Source organism: Schistocerca cancellata, chromosome 1 (assembly GCF_023864275.1).
Source record: "Schistocerca cancellata isolate TAMUIC-IGC-003103 chromosome 1, iqSchCanc2.1, whole genome shotgun sequence".
Lineage (NCBI taxonomy): Eukaryota > Metazoa > Arthropoda > Insecta > Orthoptera > Acrididae > Schistocerca > Schistocerca cancellata.
This window is the reverse complement of record NC_064626.1, coordinates 194,848,252-194,869,291: the sequence shown is the minus strand read 5'-3', so window position 1 is coordinate 194,869,291 and position 21,040 is coordinate 194,848,252.

The window sequence follows — 21,040 nt, the reverse complement described above, 5'->3', positions numbered from 1 at the left end:
AAAAAGCTACTCCAACTGTAAGTACATGAGACGCCAAAATTTTACTAAGTGAACTAGCTACATGTGGATGTACACGTGACAGAAGAAATCGCTGAGCGATGTGAAATAGTAGTAGCGTCACAAGATGACAAATCAGCTGACGAAGATTTGAGATGTTTAAAGAAAAACCCATCACTGTAGACTTTTCTTCCGTGACAAAATGAAATACTTTGGTGAACTAATGCTTTCACATCTAACGAAGCTGCTGAAGATCTTGCTTGAGTAATTAATGCTTCTGATGAGTAGAAATTCAGCACTCGATGTTAGATGAATTGCGAACTGATGTCTTATGTTACATCCTGTAAAACAAGAATATTAAGAACCTATCGTGACCACTTTTGAACAGATTTCCGACCGACTTACACCGCCACTTGATGCAGTCGTGTGCGTTAATAAAAGGGACGTGAGGTAACACTAGCCATGTTACTGTATTAACATCCTTAACATCCGCGGACGTTGGCATCTACGCAGACTTTCGTCCGCAAAATAATTATTACTGCGAATATTCGCGGCTATATTAGTATACTTGCAGAAATCTAGACAGCTGTTCGGTGGCTGTTTTAGGATGAATCTGTCCTGAGTGGAGAAGAGACATTATTGAATACTGTAAGGTGAAAATGAAGGGCGATCAAAATAAGAGAGAAATCGAAAAGGGTATCTAGAATTTTGTGGAAACCCTAATCTTAATATTAAATAGAAAATAAAATTGTACGAAACGAGGCCGGACATTAGAAATTTGGGTACAAGTAAAATATGGAAAACAGGAGAGTCCGATAAAATACCGGCAGTGTTTAGGTGTGCAAATGGGAGCGACAAATTTAGCTCATACATTATTTGCGGTGCACGTGTTCAAAGTAATAAAACCAACGTGTGCTTTATCAGCCCTCCTTTCTGAAGATGCTTGATTCAACATGTCAGTGAATGCAAACTCTTCCTACTGGAAGTACATTACAGCCCATTTTCGTAACAGCCCATTCTCCGTGTTGTTCATCAACAGACTCTGTAAAAATCGACGATACTTTACTCCGCCACGACAATTAACTACGCTCATTTATTTGTTATTTATTTTTGCCTAAGACCACATACGCGGCATCATCATTGTCTGTTCAGACTCACTGCAACGTCGTCCTCGGACGATCTGAATACGTCACATACAGTGGTTGGACAAAATGATGGGAACAACATGAGCAATGCATAATGTAACATATTTGCATACGCTAGCCAATTCTACAGGTTACGCTGTTGTAATTCATCACAAATGACATCTGTACAATGCCTTCAATACGTTGCAAGCGTCAGCTGCGGTTAGAACAGTGTCCTGAATAGCTGTGAATGCATTATGTACCAGTTAGGCGAATTCGATTGAGGGCAAATTGTTGGTGTTCGTATGGAAGGTGCTTTCGTAACCAAGGCAGGCGAAGTGTTTGGTGTTTCAAGAGCCATCTATCTACGATTTATAGCGCATGCAATGAAAGTGGAAAAACATCTACTAAATCAGAACAGGGGTGAAAGTGTATGTTGAGTGATCGTGAGCGATGGTCTATGAAGAGGATTGTGGGAAAAATAAAATAACGATAGCTGCAGAAGTCACTGCAAACTGAATGTCGCACTCACGGACCCTGGCAGCTCCATAAGCAAGGAACTGCAGGGCGTGAGAGTATTCCGAACGGATCATCAGTGATAAAATGCCCGTAACAAGAAAGCGTGGTGCCGAAGATATGAAATGTGGACTATGGAATAATGAAAAAGTTTCTTGCCCGAATGTGTCTTTTGTACCCACTGTTCCAGACTTCTGGCCGAGTTTACGTCGCAGGAGTGGAAAGTGACGTGGGTTCGGCAATGACTTGGAAACTCATAACGTTGTATGTAAATTGAAGGTGGGGGGGGGGGAGAAAGAAAAGGAAAGGAAAGGAAAGGAAAAAGGAAAGGAAAAAGGAAAGGAAAAAGGAAAGAAAAGAAAAAATGAAAGGGACTACTGATGTCAGTTACATCGAGACATTACGCGGAAAGAACAGAGACCACGCATTCATGTCATATCACTGTATTCCTTTGGCCCGATGGTTATTCGGCAAGATCACATTACCACCAAGCATTATGTGACCATTTAGACTGAACAATTGTTTGTTCCATAATGGTGATAATGTGTTCCAAGGCGACGGAGACACTGTTCTCAAAGCTCGCACGTCCAGGACCAGGATTACTTTCCTGTGTGCGGTGCTGAACTATGGTATTTTCCCTGGCCATCAGAGTCACCAAATCTCGACATTAATGTGTCTTTGTGGTCTGCTTTGGAGAAAAGAGTGAGCGATTGTTATCCACTTCCATCCTTGTTACCTACAGGTGCTACCATTTTGAATTTTTGCTGTAAGAGCCCCCTTGAAAACATCACAGGGACTGTTTATTTATCCGTCCCAAAATACCTGGAAGCTCATCAGAATGCCAGCGGGTATGCTACACAATGTAATGCATGATGATGTGTTTTTGTAGTTTCCGTATTTTGTCCAACGTCTGTAGTAATTCGTCAACAGTAAAGCCACGGAGAGTCGCGCGCAGCTACCTATAATACTAGCACCAGTGAGTTGTGAAGAGCACAGTTTAGAATTTTTGTACATTAGCAGCAAGCATCCACCAATCGCACCAGATCGAAATATTAACTAAGTCAACCATAATATCTGTGCATTTTTTATCACGTACTATTCCATTATAGGTAGCTGCTTCATCTGCAAAAGTCTGTGTGTGCTAATGTCATTGCCAGACAGGCCTTTATTATATTAAAAAATGAACATCAAAAGTCCCATTATACTCCCATGGCAGACGGTGGAAGCTATACTTCTGTCGACGATTCTCTATCCAAAATAACACGCACGGTGAGAGAAATGCGAGAGTAAGGATTCGCGGAATCCATGCCGACTTGGAACGAGGTCTTCGAGATACGCTGAGTATGTTTGAGTTCAGCTTATGTTTTAGGAGTTTACTATACATGTGTATCATTGAGACTGGATCACATCTGCTAATCGTCTTGTCGACAGGTGTGACTTGTGTTTTCTGTCAATAATTGGGCACAGTTTGTGATCGGGACCTCTACGGTAATTTATTATTAAAACTGGAGCTAACTCAACTGCAAATTCTGTATAATTTCTGAGCCCATAGGGCCCCAAACACTTATTTATACCGAGTTTGGGTGTTTTGCAGCACAACTGCACTAAGAATTGCATAACTCATATTTGCAGTGATGAAAGAATTAAAATGAGGCAGTAATCCAGCATTCTTAATGAAGGAACGTCTGGTAACTGAATCCAGTACTTATGGTTTTGCTTTGCCACTTTAAAATTTCCGTTCCTGTGTCATCCATTAGTGACTGGACAGTAATTTCAGGGCTACGCTATTGACAACTTTAACAGATGATTACAATTTCCTTGGGTTTTGTGGGAGATCCTGCTACGGTGTTCACTGAAGGCTTCACGCATTTTCCTTTTAACAGCCGAAAATGATTCGCTCCGTACTCTCGTATCTATAGCCTCATGTTTTGTTTTATAGTCAGGCAGTGGTCACTTTTCATTAGAAGTTTTTCATGGAGACTGTACCATGGAGGATCCCTCTGTTCACGAAAAGTTCTAAATAGGGACATATTTACTCAGTGCTTGTCAGCTGAGTATCTGCCACTAGTATGGTGGCGTCCGACTAGCAGATAGCCGAATCGAATCCCCTCTGTGGAAGAAATTGACGCGACCTGTAAGAGAAAACGACAGAAGTCTCGTACAGTTGTCGATCGCAGCTAGTAGATCAATCTATAAATTATAGAGCGCAGCAATCAGTCGTCCTTTTTTTGTAGTTTTTATTTGACAAATCCAGATTTCGGCTAATGCCTAGCCATTATCAATGCATTATGTCTAGTCTCGATACATGTCAGTTCCCTGTTAGGGCATCAATCACAGTTCTTTGAATACTCAGTGAGGATTTGTCAAATAAAACAAAGAAAGGATGACTGATTGCTGCGCTCTATAATTTATGAATAATATTTATAATTTATGAATAATATCACAGTCGCCCACTTTCCTAATGAAAGGTAACCTGATAGTAGATCAATGTCCTAATCTCTTTTCAGTGACCCAAAGAAAAATAAAAATTTAACATTATGAAAATGAAATGAATACCCCTAGCTGCATACAGGCGCTGATATAAGTAAACGGGGACAGTTGAAAATGTGTGCCGCGACCGGGACTCGAACCCGGGATCTCCTGCATACATGGCAGACGCTCTATCCATTTTTTTCTTTTTGTTCGATATAATTCGTTGTGTTTGGTCTGGGCGGACGTCACAAGACATCCGTTCAAGTTGATTGTTGATGCCTTGACTCAGTTTTTTCATTACAGAGAGCACGCAGCCCTCTAACCGAACACGCTTTTTTTTTGTTCGTTATTGATCTTTATGTTTGGTCGTTGCGGACGTCACATGACATTCGTTCAAGTTCGTTTGTTGATCCTTCCACTCAGTTTTTTATTACAGAGGCCAACCAGCTCTCTGACCGAACACGCTGAGCTACCGTGTCGGCATCCACCTGAGCCACCGAGGACAGAGGACAGTGCGACTGCAGGGACTTATCTCTGGCACGCCTCCCGTGAGCCCCACATCTACAACTTACTGTCCCCACAGAACATTTGTAGTGCCCCTGCCCACTATACTCATTACTCGCGGCTTTACTGCCGATTCCCGTAAGAGTTCGGGCACTGTTTGTGCATCCGCACAGAAGATGATGGTCAAATGGCAGGTGAACCTTAACTATATACGATGGGATCTGTTCTTTCGGACATGTGCGAAAGAACTGATACCATCTTCATATATATTTAGCACAGTGAACACGAAAGTCAAAACATCTGCATCTATGTCTTTTGCGTTTAATTTAGTTACGCAACTATCTTCTGTATTTAATTACACCATCTTTAAACCTAAAATGTTGCGTAAATAAATTGAATTCAATGCAGATGGCTGCAAGTGTTCAGAATTCTCATTTCATAGTGAATACCATGAGTCCCTGTAAGCGTCTACTACGAGGATGGACATAGGAAGATTAGGGTTATCAGTCCGTCGAAAGGCGACGTTAAGCCCGGAGGTTTCCCAGGGTGCTATTCGAGAAGAGTACGCTATACCGGAACCTAATGCAACCTTTTGTCAGAATCACAATATTTTTGTGTAGCAGTGGAACGGGAAATGGCACGAAACAAATATCGACGGTAGTGAACCTACGAGACTGTAGGCGGTAACAGGACGCAGAATATGAAGTAAGACAGACCCCAGCTATCTTTACGAAAGTGGCCTCCGCTCTTTGCACACGTGGATTGGAGACCATTAACGAGAAGATAGCGAAGTCCCGTTAGACGCTGGCGGAGGGTGGGGGATACGGTGTATGTGGAAATAGTGCCAGGAGCAAAGCTTCGTTCTCAGCTGAGTAGCGATATGGAGAGCAGCTCAGGAGCCGACAGCTTTGTGTATGGATAAATTATGGAACCAGAAACAGCCACACTTTTTAGGCGATAAGAAATCATTCCTAAATCTCAATTGCTGTATACTTAATTTGTAGCCTATGATCTAATGCTATTTTGCCTCCTCCGAGCAGTTTATATAGTACGACAAACCGACAACTCCACCATAAAAATCAGAGCAAGCACTTCGAGAAAAACCTTATTTGCGAATAGAAATAACTTTTACAGTGTAAAAGTCGGCCGGAGTGGCCGAGAGGTTGTGGGCACTACAGTCTGGAACCGCGCGACCGCTACGGCGCAGGTTCAAATCCTGCCTCGGGCATGGATGTGTGTCATGCCCTTAGATTAGTTAGGTTTAAGCACTTCTAAGTTCTAGGGGACTGAGCATCTCAGATGTTAAGTCCCATAGTGCTCAGAGCCATTTGAACCATTCGATGATGTAATTAGTGGAATTGCTGCCAAAGTAAAAGCAGAGCGCTACTTCAAAATGAAGAGGGACTTACTGGTTAGTAACTATAAAAAAAGTTGTCGACGAGATCCGCTTCTCTGAATGCTACGTTCAAGTAGTACCTGAGTACGCTCGTGGGAGCGACCTAATAACATGTCTTTCACGTCGAATAGTCTGGTATGTTCACTGCACTGTTGTCCCCTGTAAGCGTGTAACAGTTACGAAGCATAGTTGCTTCATGTTGTTGTGGTCTTCAGTCCTGAGACTGGTTTGATGCAGCTCTCCATGCTACTCTATCCTGTGCAAGCTTCTTCATCTCCCAGTATCTACTGCAACCTACATCCTTCTGAATCTGCTTAGTGTATTCATTTCTTGGTCTCCCTCTACGATTTTTACCCTCCACACTGCCCTCCAATGCTAAATTTGTGATCCCTTGATGCCTCAAAACATGTCCTACCAACCGATCCCTTCTTCTAGTCAAGTTGTGCCACAAACTTCTCTTCTCCCCAATCCTATTCAATACCTCCTCATTAGTTACGTGATCTACCCACCTTATCTTCAGCATTCTTCTGTAGCACCACATTTCGAAAGCTTCTATTCTCTTCTTGTCCAAACTAGTTATCGTCCATGTTTCACTTCCATACATGGCTACACTCCATACAAATACTTTCAGAAACGACTTCCTGACACTTAAATCTATACTCAATGTTAACAAATTCCTCTTCTTGAGAAACGCTTTCCTTGCCATTGCCAGTCTACATTTTATATCTTCTCTACTTCGACCATCATCGGTTATTTTACTCCCTAAATAGCAAAACTCCTTTACTACTTTAAGTGTCTCATTTCCTAATCTAATTGCCTCAGCATCACCCGACTTAATTCGACTACATTCCATTATCCTCGTTTTGCTTTTGTTGATGTTCATCTTATATCCTCCTTTCAAGACACTGACCATTCCGTTCAACTGCTCTTCCAAGTCCTTTGCTGTCTCTGACAGAATTACAATGTCATCTGCGAACCTCAAAGTTTTTACTTCTTCTCCATGAATTTTAATACCTACTCCGAATTTTTCTTTTGTTTCCTTTACTGCTTGCTCAATATACAGATTGAATAACATTGGGGAGAGGCTACAACCCTGTCTTACTCCTTTCCCAACCACTGCTTCCCTTTCATGTCCCTCGACTCTTATAACTGCCATCTGGTTTCTGTACAAATTGTAAATAGCCTTTCGCTCCCTGTATTTTACCCCTGCCACCTTCAGAATTTGAAAGAGTATTCCAGTCAACATTGTCAAAAGCTTTCTCTAAGTCTACAAATGCTAGAAACGTAGGTTTGCCTTTTCTTAATCTTTCTTCTAAGGTAAGTCGTAAGGTCAGTATTGCCTCACGTGTTCCAACATTTCTACGGAATCCAAACTGATCTTCCCCGAGGTCGGCTTCTACCAGTTTTTCCAATCGTCTGTAAAGAATTCGCGTTAGTATTTTGCAGCTGTGACTTATTAAACTGATAGTTCGGTAATTTTCACATCTGTCAACACCTGCTTTCTTTGGGATTGGAATTATTATATTCTTCTTGAAGTCTGAGGGTATTTCGCCTGTCTCATACATCGTGCTCACCAGATGGTAGAGTTTTGTCAGGACTGGCTCTCCCAAGGCCATCAGTAGTTCAAATGGAATGTTGTCTACTCCCGGGGCCTTGTTTCGACTCAGGTCTTTCAGTGCTCTGTCGAACTCTTCACGCAGTATCTTATCTCCCATTTCGTCTTCATCTACATCCTCTTCCATTTCCATTATATTGTCCACAAGTACATCGCCCTTGTATAAACCCTCTATATACTCCTTCCACCTTTCTGCCTTCCCTTCTTTGCTTAGAACTGGGTTGCCATCTGAGCTCTTGATATTCATACAAGTGGTTCTCTTATCTCCAAAGGTCTCTTTAATTTTCATGTAGGCAGTATCTATCTTACCCCTAGTGAGATAAGCCTCTACATCCTTACATTTGTCCTCTAGCCATCCCTGCTTAGCCATTTTGCACTTCCTGTCGATATCATTTTTGAGACGTCTGTATTCCTTTTTGCCTGCTTCATTTACTGCATTTTTGTATTTTCTTCTTTCATCAATTAAATTCAATATTTCTTCTGTTACCCAAGGATTTCTATTAGCCCTCGTCTTTTTACCTACTTGATCCTCTGCTGCCTTCACTACTTCATCCCTCAGAGCTACCCATTCTTCTTCTACTGTATTTCTTTCCCCCATTCCTGTCAATTGTTCCCTTATGCTCTCCCTGAAACTCTCTACAACCTCTGGTTCTTTCAGTTTATCCAGGTCCCATCTCCTTAAATTCCCACCTTTTTGCAGTTTCTTCAGTTTCAATCTGCAGTTCATAACCAACAGATTGTGGTCAGAATCCACATCTGCCCCAGGAAATGTCTTACAGTTTAAAACCTGGTTCCTAAATCTCTGTCTTACCATTATATAATCTATCTGATACCTTTTAGTATCTCCAGGATTCTTCCAGGTATACAACCTTCTTTTATGATTCTTGAACCAAGTATTGGCTATGATTAAGTTATGCTCTGTGCAAAATTCTACAAGGCGGCTTCCTCTTTCATTCCTTCCCCCCAATCCATATTCACCTACTATGTTTCCTTCTCTCCCTTTTCCTACTGACGAATTCCAGTCACCCATGACTATTAAATTTTCGTCTCCCTTCACTACCTGAATAATTTCTTTTATCTCGTCATACATTTCATCTATTTCTTCATCATCTGCAGAGGTAGTTGGCATATAAACTTGTACTACTGTAGTAGGCATGGGCTTTGTGTCTATCTTGGCCACAATAATGCGTTCACTATGCTGTTTGCAGTAGCTAACCCGCACTCCTATTTTTTTTATTCATTATTAAACCTACTCCTGCATTATCCCTATTTGATTTTGTATTTATAACCCTGTAATCACCTGACCAAAAGTCTTGTTCCTCCTGCCACCGAACTTCACTAATTCCCATTATATCTAACTTTAACCTATCCATTTCCCTTTTTAAATTTTCTAACCTACCTGCCCGATTAAGGGATCTGACATTCCACGCTCCGATCCGTAGAACGCCAGTTCTCTTTCTCCTGATAACGACGTCCTCCTGAGTAGTCCCCGCCCGGAGATCCGAATGGGTGACTATTTTACCTCCGGAATATTTTACCCAAGAGGACGCCATCATCATTTAATCATACAGTAGAGCTGCATGTCCTCGGGAAAAATTACGGCTGTAGTTTCCCCTTGCTTTCAGCCGTTCGCAGTACCAGCACAGCAAGGCCGTTTTGGTTAATGTTACAAGGCCAGATCAGTCAATCATCCAGACTGTTGTCCCTGCAACTACTGAAAAGGCTGGTGCCCCTCTTCAGGAACCACATGTTTGTCTGGCCTCTCAACAGATACCCCTCCGTTGTGGTTGCACCTACGGTACGGCCATCTGTATCGCTGAGGCATGCAAGCCTCCCCACCAGCGGCAAGGTCCATGGTTCATAGGGGGGAGTTGCTTCATATTAGGTAGATATACTTATTAAACCAACGGAATTGCCGCGATGGTAACACCGTCAAATCGATAGTTGTCGGGCGTGATTAGTACTTGGATGGGTAACCGTCCGGATATGCCAAGGCGTTTTTTTCAAGTGGGGGTTCACCCAGACCTTGTGAGGCCAGCTGAGGCGCTCCACGAGTGACAAATAGCTGTTCTGGTCACGAAAGCTGATAGCTAACAGCCGGGAGAGCGGTGTGCTGGCCATATGCCCCTCCACACAGCGTTCAGTGGCGCCTTCGGCGATCAGTCAATACCATTGGGCCTTTCAACGCCTGTTTGAACGGAGTTCAGTTTTTGGATGCATGTATTTTATGGAACTACTTGCTGCTCCTGCTTCATTTCCAAAGTAATTTCAACGGACAAAAAGTTAACCCTATTAGGAAAACGATAGATTGCTACTGACCGTAAGGATGACGCGGTGGCAGCTCATCGGGTCTGAGTAGCAATCTATCCTTTTACAATACTGACGATATTCCAACCTGGAATTTCTACTGCTCGGACAAAAATTTTGCAGTACACTTGAGACATGACGCTAAGTAACGCGGGTATTAGACTTGATAATGCCCTCAGTTCGGCGAATGAGAGAGCCGTCGCGTCTTCAGGTATGCCACATCCAGCAAAAGGAATTGGCTGACGATTAGATGCAGATGAGATTCCTAATTGTGGACACATCGTTTCCTATCTTGCCGTTGTAAGTAGTATCAGATGTTTTCTAGGACATTAAGATCCGTTAATTTAGTCGGGACAGACGAGATGTAATACATTGCCCGGAGTTCGTCAAACGAGGTATCCGACCGCGAATGTTCACAGTACGGCGTTTCACTCACAATGCTTGGCCGGAAACTAGCTGACAGCAGTAATTCCAGTCGGCTTTGAAACTGATTGTCAATGACAAGGCTCGAAAGTCTTTGCAGTCACTTTTCTTACTTTTGTTTCTTAATCTTACAGTAAGTTTTGCAGGCTGTTCGAGATTGGGCCGATTATAGACTCGCTGTTCTCTTCAGCCAACTGTCAGAGGAGCTGATAGTGGGGCAGACAGGGGATCCCAATGGGAATAGCTGGGAGGGGGGCCTTACCACTTCCAGCATCCGTCTGACAACGAAAGAAAATTTCCCAACAAACCTTGATCGGAATCGACGATTGGAACCTTATTACTTTCATTCGGCCATCGTTAAGGAAGTTCTCCGAGCCGAAAACTAAATTCGTGTGTGTAGGCCCTATGTATGTTGTATCAGTGCATATGTGTTACTGAACGGAGTGATGCGCCTGTGGACAGTCCTTTCCTGTCGATGTTTACCACACACAGCATTAAAAAAGTGAGTTATTAATACACAAACGGCCACGAGGCCATCGCCGGTCTCACTGCAGTCGATGTGTTAAATACTCAGTACGGTAACGGTGATCTAGTGTAGCAATGTCACCAAATATGCTGCAGTACTGGATCACGGCTCTACTATAGACGCGGTAATTTTCATCTAGCTTTATGTGGAACTGAAAACAAGTAACTTAAGACAAATTTTATACGCAAAAGATCTGACTCAGTAAAACCAGTTACTTTTTCAAACAACGCAAATGTACTAACATTTATCGTAAATGTAACATTTACTGGAGCTGCAAATTATATATGTCAGCACTAAGACTGTATTTACTTGCAGACGAAATGTTCAATTTAACCAGTCTCGTTATCGAAACTGCGATGATAATCCTTATTTCCAATCAAGTTTTCTTGCTGACAATTGTGGCTATGAGTGTTCGTGCCAGTAAGTGGGATAAAACGTACCCCCGTGGCTTGTGACAACCTAAAACCTCATTGGTTTTGACCAATGCTTATGTATGTACGGTTCACGTTTACAAGTTTTGCAGCTTTGAATACAATTTTCAAAGAGGGAAACAGCTGCCAGAGGTCATAAAGCGCACGTCGTAATACACAGAGGTTACAAACAATGTGCTATCTAATCCACATATACAGATGACGGTAGCATCGCGTACACGTGATGTAAAAAGGCAATGCATTGGCGGTGTTGTCATTTGTACTCAGGTGATTCACGTGAAAAGGTTTCCTACATGATTACGTGTGCACGATGCGAATTAAAAGACTTTTAACTCTGAACGTTAATTGGAGTTAAAAGCTATTTCAAAATCCGCAGAGTCAAGAGTGTTTTGAGAACAACAGATTTCAGGCATTATCCCTCAAGACGGGTAAACACAGTGGCGGAAGGTTTCTCTAAAAGGCCGAGAGCAGCGGTGTTTGCCAGCGCCAACAGACAAGCGACACTGCGAAAAATGAACGCCCCTCTTTTGGGGGTCGTGACGATATCGTTTCAACTCTAGACGAGTAGAAAACCGTTGCCTGGTCAGATGTATACCGATTTCAGCTGGTAGGAGCTGATGTTAGGACTAGAGCGTGGCGTGGACTTCACGAAGCCATGGCCACAAGTTGTCAAGGCACTGTGCAAGCTAGTTCAAATGGTTCAAATGGCTCTGAGCACTATGGGACTTAACATCTGAGGTCATCAGTCCCCTAGAACTTAGAACTACTTAAACCTAACTAACCTAACGACATCACACACATCCATGCCCGGGGCAGGCTTCTAAACTGCAACATCAGCGGTCGCGCGGTTCCTGACTGAAGCGCCTAGAATCGCTCGCCCACACCAGCCTGCTGCAAGCTATTGGTGGCTCCATAATGGTGTAGGCTGTGTTTACATGGAATGGACTGGACTGGACTGGGTTCTCTGGTTCAAGTGAACCAATCGTTGAGTGGAAATGGTACTGTTTGGGTACTTGGAGACCATTTGCAGCCATTAATTGACTTCATGTTCCCAAACAACGATGTCATGTCACAGGGTCACAATTGTTCGTGATTGTTTAAAGAGCATTCTGGGCAATAAGAGTGAATGACTTTGGCACCCGGAGCGTTTGACATGAATCCCATCGAAAATTTATGCGACGATATGATCGTTCGTGCACAACATCCTGCACTGGCAAAATGTTCGAAGTTATGGACGGCTACAGAAGCACCATGGCTCTTTACTACCGCAGCGGACTTCCAACGGCTTGAGTCCATGCCACGTCGAGTTCCTGCACTACGCTGGGCAAAAGGAGATTCGATACGATAACAGGGGGTATCAAGTGACACTGTCGCCAAAATGTAATGTATGGAGTAGTTCTGCGCAACAGCGAGCATATGGCTCCCAATCGTTTTCGGAAACAGTTATTTTGCTTGGTCGAAAGTATAATTATATCTGTAAGGATCATACTCTCTGACTTTTATTTAATAATTGGTATGGTGTTACCATTGGCGTGGTCTCTCTATGGAAATGCTCGTCGTGACGAAGTTGACAGGCGACATTCTACAAGGAGAGGCTAGCAGTCGAATTCTGCTTCCAGTATTATTTGCAACCTGCTTGGAAGACTCATGGCAACACGCCTCATACGCATTTGTGCTTGCTACATTTATTTACTGTATCTCATGTTGATCTACTTACTACCACATTGACTGGCTGTCTGGTCGTATATTTCAGGCATTTGTCAGTATGAGTTTACCCTGATTCTCAAATATTGTAATTTAAATCATGTTATAACTGTCGTACACACTACGCTGTGCCGTAGGTTTTTAGTTATTGCACATAAGATCATGATGTACAGTGCCATATCGTTGTTTCAGTGGAGATGTCCTTTGGAAATTAGAGGTCTGAAAGATTTCCCTGCGTAAATGATGGATACAATGAACAGTATTACTGAGGGTAGTGGTCTGTGCAGTGTGAGTTCTAATGTTAATGTTGAGAAAACGTTCTCAGGATGGAGGACAGTCTTCCTTGGTGCCTCACTGACAATCATGCGAATTTTGTATGTTGAAAGAGGCAGCAAAATGCACTCATAAAGAAACACTGTTAGTAGTGATTTATATTCCATCTGCTGATTCACTGTTTTCTCCAGCAGGTCTTTTAGTCATCTCTTGTGAAGTGATGCTCCTGAACGAAGATTTAAGCTGCAGAACGTCTAGATTCTTATCGCCTTCCCAGGGCGGGTAATATCTTGAGGAGGAAGAAAAAGTGATTAGGTGACGGAGCTTTGTGCCTGCATCTATGGCGCTAATCGTAGGTGTTAAATACAGGGCGGTATCAATGCCGTTTTTGCTGCCAACGTAAGTAAATAATTTTAACTAAAAAGCGGACTGCGTCTACTAGTCATCACCAGTTTCATCCAGATTTATGGTATGTGCAGCGTAAAGACCACAGAACTGTAGTTCGGGGGGGGGGGGGGGGTCGTGCAGTCGAGTCCATAAGCAGTCGTTTTTGTTTTATTTTCAAGTTTTACGTTACTTACACGGCAAATGAGCCGAAGAAATGTTCAGTATATTAGTAAATGAGTTCAAAGCAGCCCATCAGCTGAAAACGAAGATACTTTTACTGTGACTTTTACCATGATTTTCTTCAGAAAAACTGCTAACAGAATTTCACATTGGAAATTCAAATAATGAAGCGATGTAACATTTTTCAAATGAAATTATGTGGTCAGCGCACATCACTGTACACGTTATAAAGTATGCTGCCCTCTATGATAAGGGATCATCGAGTAAAATAGTTAAAATCCAGAAATAAAACCAATCAAAATCTCAGCTATGGATTTTAACTGTTTTACGTGACAATCCCTGACCATAGGTGCCAGCATATTTTATAATGTATAAAGTGATGTTCGCTGACAGCATATTTTCATTGGGTAAATGTTAAATCGCTTAATTATTTGGGGCTCCAGTATGAAATACTGTTACAGATTTTTTTCTGAAGACGGGGTTACATTCGTCGAAACCATGGTAAAAAGCTGAATAAAACCACCTTACGTTGCAACTGGCAGGCTGCTTTGGATTCATTGGCTGACTAACCGCTGCTGAAGCACAGCCATGTTCAACATATTGATATTCAGTATATTGTATTTATTAATAATCTTCATGAAAGGCATGAAAAGGAAAGGCAAAGGAAAATTTGGGACTGCAAACAAATTTCGAAGAAGGGACTGTAGTTATAGCGTCCCCGAGGACTCTGTAGTTAACTTTCCAAGAAGTGATTCTAAGCCGTGCAGGACTTCGTATCCCGTTAGTTTCATGTCGACCTTCAAGGAGCCCTCGGCATCTGCACGCGAAGAATGGGTTTTCCCGGTGCGGGTAAAATCGGCCCCATCGGCCGTTGGGCACAACGCTTACTTCAGCTATGCAGCTCGTTCGTTTGCTAGCTGGCTCTCGACTCCCTTTCAAGTCTTTTAATTACGTGATAAGTGTATTGACAATTACATTCGTTCATTTGGAATGCAACTTAAAAACTGGAAAGAAAAGAATTTCGGAGAGGGGCTCGACTCTAGCACCCTTTAATTACCGTTCTGTAGTCTTTTCGTTGCTTCGAAAGCTACCTGGAAGTTACGCTAACATAAATGGCTCATGCCTCACGCGATCCGCGCCAGAAACGCTTCTTTCTCTAGACGCCTAGCCATCTAGAGCTCCCACTTCTGCACTTGCACATCTGGCCAACCCCTGCATATACCATAAAATTGGACGAAATCTGTGATGATGAGAAGGTGCGCTTCCCTTTTGAGTTAAAGATTTTATTCAGGTTTGCCACTGTGCTAGTTTCCGAAGTCTATGTCAATGTTTTAGATTGGCGCTAAAGCTCAAGTTGCTATGTTAAAATCGTTCTCTCTCTTCAGACGTGAGCAGCCTTCATTTCCCACAAAGACGCTGAAAATAAAAAAAAAAAGAAACCCGCTGCGTTGGATGAGAATAAAACGACTTAGCTAGTTACGAAAATAAATTAAAATTCCTTTAAGTGATTGGTTACACTAACTTGCAGATGTAATTCATTTAATATATAGCAACAATAAATAATAATTGCTATTTCTTGCGTTATTCTTTTGCGGAGTTGTTAATGGGTCTGATTTTCTTAGCCATTTGGTCATTAAATACGTCGTGGTACACAGTGTTGTATGGTCCCGAACTGCCGTGGACTTCTTGACCGGTGATCCTATACGTGTGTACTGTCACTATTTGATTTCTGTTCCTGTATTAAGGCGCGTACTCTAGAATTAACTGTGTGCCGTGGAATTCTGAATATGCACAACATCCCACAATGATATTTCAGTCAGCAGCGGAGTGTGCGCTGATTTTAAACCACCTGGCAGGTTAAAGATGTGACTGGCGCTCGAACCAGGGACCGTTGATTAGAAGAGGTACTGGTGAAAACGCAGTTGTGAGGGTGGGTCGTGCATCAGCCTCTGATAGTTCAGTCGGCGGTAAAGTATCTCGTGAAAGTCACAGCGATGTGTGTGTGTCCCACTCAGTACCGTCTTGAATCAACGGTTGTTTAATTGGAGTATTTCTAGATGTTTTCGCTTTCATGTTTTTGGCTGTTGTCAGTGCTGACTGTGTTCTCTTCGTTAGCTTTGTTTGCACCTGTGAAGTACATTTCAGTTAGGCAACGAGGACGAAACTGTAGGGACAATCCGAATGACTGCGAGGTTAGTGTCGGCCCATCCGCAAAATTTCGAAGTAAAGAGGCTCTGAGCACTATGGGACTTACCATATGAGGTCATCAGTCCCCTAGAACTTAGAACTACTTAAACCTAACTACCCTAAGGACATCTCACACAGCCATGCCCGAGGCAAGATTCGAACCTGCGACCATAGCGGTCGCGTGGTTCCAAACTGAAGCGCCGGCAAGTAAAGAGCTTAACAGAGTTAACACAAATTATATTCCTTCCACAACAGATGTAATTGACTGTTCTATATAATCCCAAAGTGACGGCGAAACTTATTGGCGAAACAGAATGCTCTGTGGACACGTTTTACTGAGAAACGAGCAATTTCATTCCATTTACACATGGGTCTTATGATTTGATTTCGATAAGAAGTGTCAAGTTATCAACGCTCATCATTCATGACATTCCTGATACAAAAACTGATTATTTATACCAAAAGGAACGACAGCATTTTATCCTCAACCCAAGGCAATTATGCAAGAATGAGGAAATTCTCAGAACGAAAAGACGAAATAGATTGCTTCATTGGTATTTGTTTCCAGGCTCTCTCAAACTATTATCTATCGTTTATACAGTGATTTATTTTTCAATGCACCTGTTTTCTACGAAATTATGTGCCGTGTCTCTTTTCTGTTACAGCTGATAATGCTATAATGCTTTACTTCAGTCACAATTCTCACAATACCCGAAGAATATTGTTAGTAAAGTTTCTAACACGTCGTGTGTTTGTGGGGGGGGAGGGGGGGGGGGCAAATGATATTCATGCCGAGACGTGTTTCGTTGGCTTCACAGCCACAAAACTATCATCACCTTTAGTACGATTTGTAGGGACGGGTGAAACACATTAAAACTGCAGAAAAAACTGAACTGTGGAGAGAGAAAATTTATGTTCACTGGCGCTTTGTTCGACAGCTAAGCTGTAAGAAATACAGGACACAAAGATGTTTGAGAAGTGCGAGAACAGTGCGAAGACCGATGGCCGATAAAAAAAAAAAAAAAAAAGAACACGAACCACAATTTCTTGATTAATATTTAAATTGTGGTGCTATACCTCGCCTGCCCACTGCTTCAACTGACAAATGGCACACAGTGAAGGGGTGAATCAAGCAGTCACTCTGAATATGGATTAATACGAAGCTAATCATGGGGAACGTAGAATCATAATCGTAAGCAAAACAATCATTATCCAGAAAACCCACACAGAAAAGGAAGACCAACAACGTCAAAGAGGCAAAATACATGGATATGATCAACCTACGTCTGGAAAGCCGCTGATAATGCTAAACTAATTCCCAACAAACTCAAATGTCCAACAATTAACAACAGCAGGCATCACCGGCGTCAATCAAACTACCTCACCTATCTCGGTCTGACAATATATTAGAAATACAGCTCCATCTTGCAATATAAGCTGCCGATTTTAGGAATCACTGTCTAGTAGTACTAAATCGCAGACGAAACTGACCAACACTTTGTAAACTGGGCTGATTTCAATAATCTTGATTTAATTTTTGTTGCCTAAGAAAATCTGTAACTGTGCTTTGCCTGAGAGGATTCTCAAAACCGGCCGCCATAACTTTCATGGAGAGTTCTGGACAATCCAACAGCGTCCCATCATCATCCAAATGCAATTCAAATCGAAATAATCCATTCCACACGAATGACACTGGAATTATGGGAAGGCTTAAATTTTCTGCACAGCTAGACAATCGTTCGATGGATCCCTCGAAAATGTATCGACTACGGAAAGTTTGTCAAAGCCGTTACAAGAACAGCTAAAAGGAATACTCCCCGTGGATTCTGGAGGGAATATTTTTCAGGCTGGAATAATGATGCAGAGAAGCATTACGAAGATTTACAGAACAGCGGAGACTCAAACAGGTAACGAGCTCTTCAACTAGCTGCATGTATAACGTTGAAAAAAGAAATAAAAGAAAAATGGGCACAAACAACTAACATTAAGAAATACTGACGTACCAAATTGCAGCAGATCCAAGTAATAAAGAGCGTAACAAAGAGATTAAAAAGAGCTGAAAGTACGACGCCAATCAAGAATAGCTCACGTTGTGTTCTCAAAAATATTTACAACGTATGACGTAAATAAAGCCCTAGAAAACAGTAATCCTTGTGAAGTTACTGGGTTTCATGGAATCTACTCCAAATTCCTCAAAACGGTGGAAAACGTACAAGAATGTGGCTAAGCAAATATTTCTCAGATATCCTGCTAACAAGATATATTTCTAAAGAGCTGAAGAAATGGAAACTCATTGCACGACTGAAATCAAACAAATTAAAGAACATACTTGGTAGCCACCGCCCAATAGCCCTATGATTTTATTTACAAACACCCAGGAATAATGATTCTAGAGAGAATATTGTCATTAATACTGGATCAGAGTTCCGATGGTCAGGCTGGATTCAGACCGCATCGCAGTTGTGTCGACCAGGTACTCAGCCTAATAACACACACTGAGGCTGTGTTTCAGGAACAGTTGAAAACCACAGTGGTGCACATTGACTTGACTGTGGCATACGATACGGACTGAAGCGAAGCTCTTCTTTATAAACTTCTCAACGTGCTAGCTTGCTCACGAATAACATCCTCATTAAATACCATGCTCTGCGAGAGACCTTTCCAATTAATAACAGGGAACAGGAGTAATAAAATGACACCTCTGAACAATGGGCTGCCTCAAGGCTCAGTAATCGCACAGGTCCTGTTTAACCTGTGTTTCGGATACACCATATACGAGAGCTACAAAATTTGTATATGCCGACGACATAGCCGTTGTCGCCCGCAGTAAATTTATGGAGTAAGGCAATATCATCTCGGAAGGTATTACAGTCCTGAGGAGATACTTTTCTGACTGGAGAATAATTCCAAACAGGACAAAAAGAAAGTGAAGCGTCGTGCTTTCACCTCTGTAATGAACAAGTACGCCCGTTGCCCCAAGTGTACTTCAACAACAACTCAGTTCGCTGCAACCTTTCCCGAAGTATTTACGGAAATCAGTAGACCGAACTTTATCTTTTACGAAACCTCTGGAAAACATAGCAAAACTCAACTCTAGAAGCAATATAACTCAAATTGTGCGTGACGACATGGCGTTAGGGGGAAGGGGAGGGAGGGAGGGAGGGGGGCGAACTCAACCATCCTAATCATATCAGCACTTAGTCTTGTATAATCGATTGCCCAATACTGCGCGCCAGTTTGGTTGAACAGCGCCATGTGAGGAACATTGACACCAAACTGACTGAAACAATAAGAATAATTAATAAATGTCTAAAAGCACGCCCTGTCTTGGCTACCTGTTTCGAGCCATGTAGTTCCTCCTCATATTCGCCGGCAGGCAAGATTAGTTAAGGAATACAACAAAACTTTAACCCGTCCTGATCTTCCACTGAATGGTTATTTGGGTGATGCTGCTCTGCAGAGGCTAGATTCTATATCCACCCCACCCTCATCACAACCATTAGCAGATTTACGTCTGAAGGACATGTTCAATGTTAAGGACGTATGAGGAAAACATCGAGACACCCTGAAACCTGCTGAAGCTCCACCCTCTATGACCCTATTTCACTACTAGCAGGATTGGAACTGCTCCACCACGTGTCTAAAACTGTCAATAGCATAAGAACATCACGTGGCATCTGTCGTGACTCATTCTATAAATGGAAGATAACGGAATCAACGACCCGGCCTTGATGCAGGGCCTTGCCCATAATGCTCCTAACGTTCTCAATTGAGGAGAGAACCGGCGACCTCCCTGGCCGAGCGAACGTTTGGCAAACACGAAAACAGCAATAGAAACTCTCCGTGTGCGGCGGCCATTATCTTTCTGAAATATAAATTCAGGATGACTTGCCATGAATGGAAACAAAGGGGCGTAGAATATATTCGACTTAGCGCTGTGGTGTATCTGTGGTCATCAGTCCCCTAGAACTTAGAACTACTTAAACGTAACTGACCTAACATTACACACATCCGTGCCCGAGGCAGGATTCGAACCTGCGACCGTAGCAGTCGCGCGGTTCCGGACTGAGCGCCTAGAACCGCTAGACCACCGCGGTCTGCTACGTAAGCAGCAAAATAACGCATGATGGACGGATCAAGGAGAACATAAAAAGGAGACTCACTAGCAGAAAGAGCATTTCTGGCCAAGAGAAGTCTACTAGTATCAAACATAGGCCTTAAGGGAGAAATTTCTGAGAACGTACGTTTGTAGCACAGCATTGTAGGTTAGTGAGACGGACTACGGGAAAACCAGAGCAGAAGAGAATCGAAGCATTTGAGATGTGATGCTAGAGACGAATATTGAAAATCAGGTGGACTTATAAGATAGGGAATGAGGACAGAACCGACGAGGAAAGCAATATATGCAAATCAGTTACGAGAAAAAGGGACAGGATGATATGCCATCCTTAAGGTTTCAGATGATAACGTCCACAATACTAGAGGGAGCTGTAGAGGGGTCAAGACTGTAGGAATATATGCAGCAAATAACGGAGGACATAGGTCTTAAGTACCACTCTTGAGATGAAAACGTTGGCACGAGAGGGGAATCCATGGCGGGCCGGGTCAAACCAGTCACAACACTGATGACTAGAAAAATGTTTGCAACAACAATTTGAAATTATGGGAAAAGAAATCAAAATGGCTACGTTAAAGAACATAGGGGGAAGGAAAGAAGTAAGTTTAACGTCCCGTCGACGGTGACGTCATCGGAGACTGAATACAGTGTCGGATTACGAAAGTATGAGGAAGGAAATCGCATGTGTCATTGGAATGGAATCATCCCGGCATTAGGGAAATCACGGAAAAGCTAAATCTTAATGGTCGGACGGGGATTTGAGCCGTCATCCTACCGAATCCCAACTCAGTGCGCTATCCACTCCACCTAGCTCGCTGAACACAGTTTGAGTATCTTCTTTCTCCGAGTCCTGATTAGTTACTTACAACAAATGGTTCAAA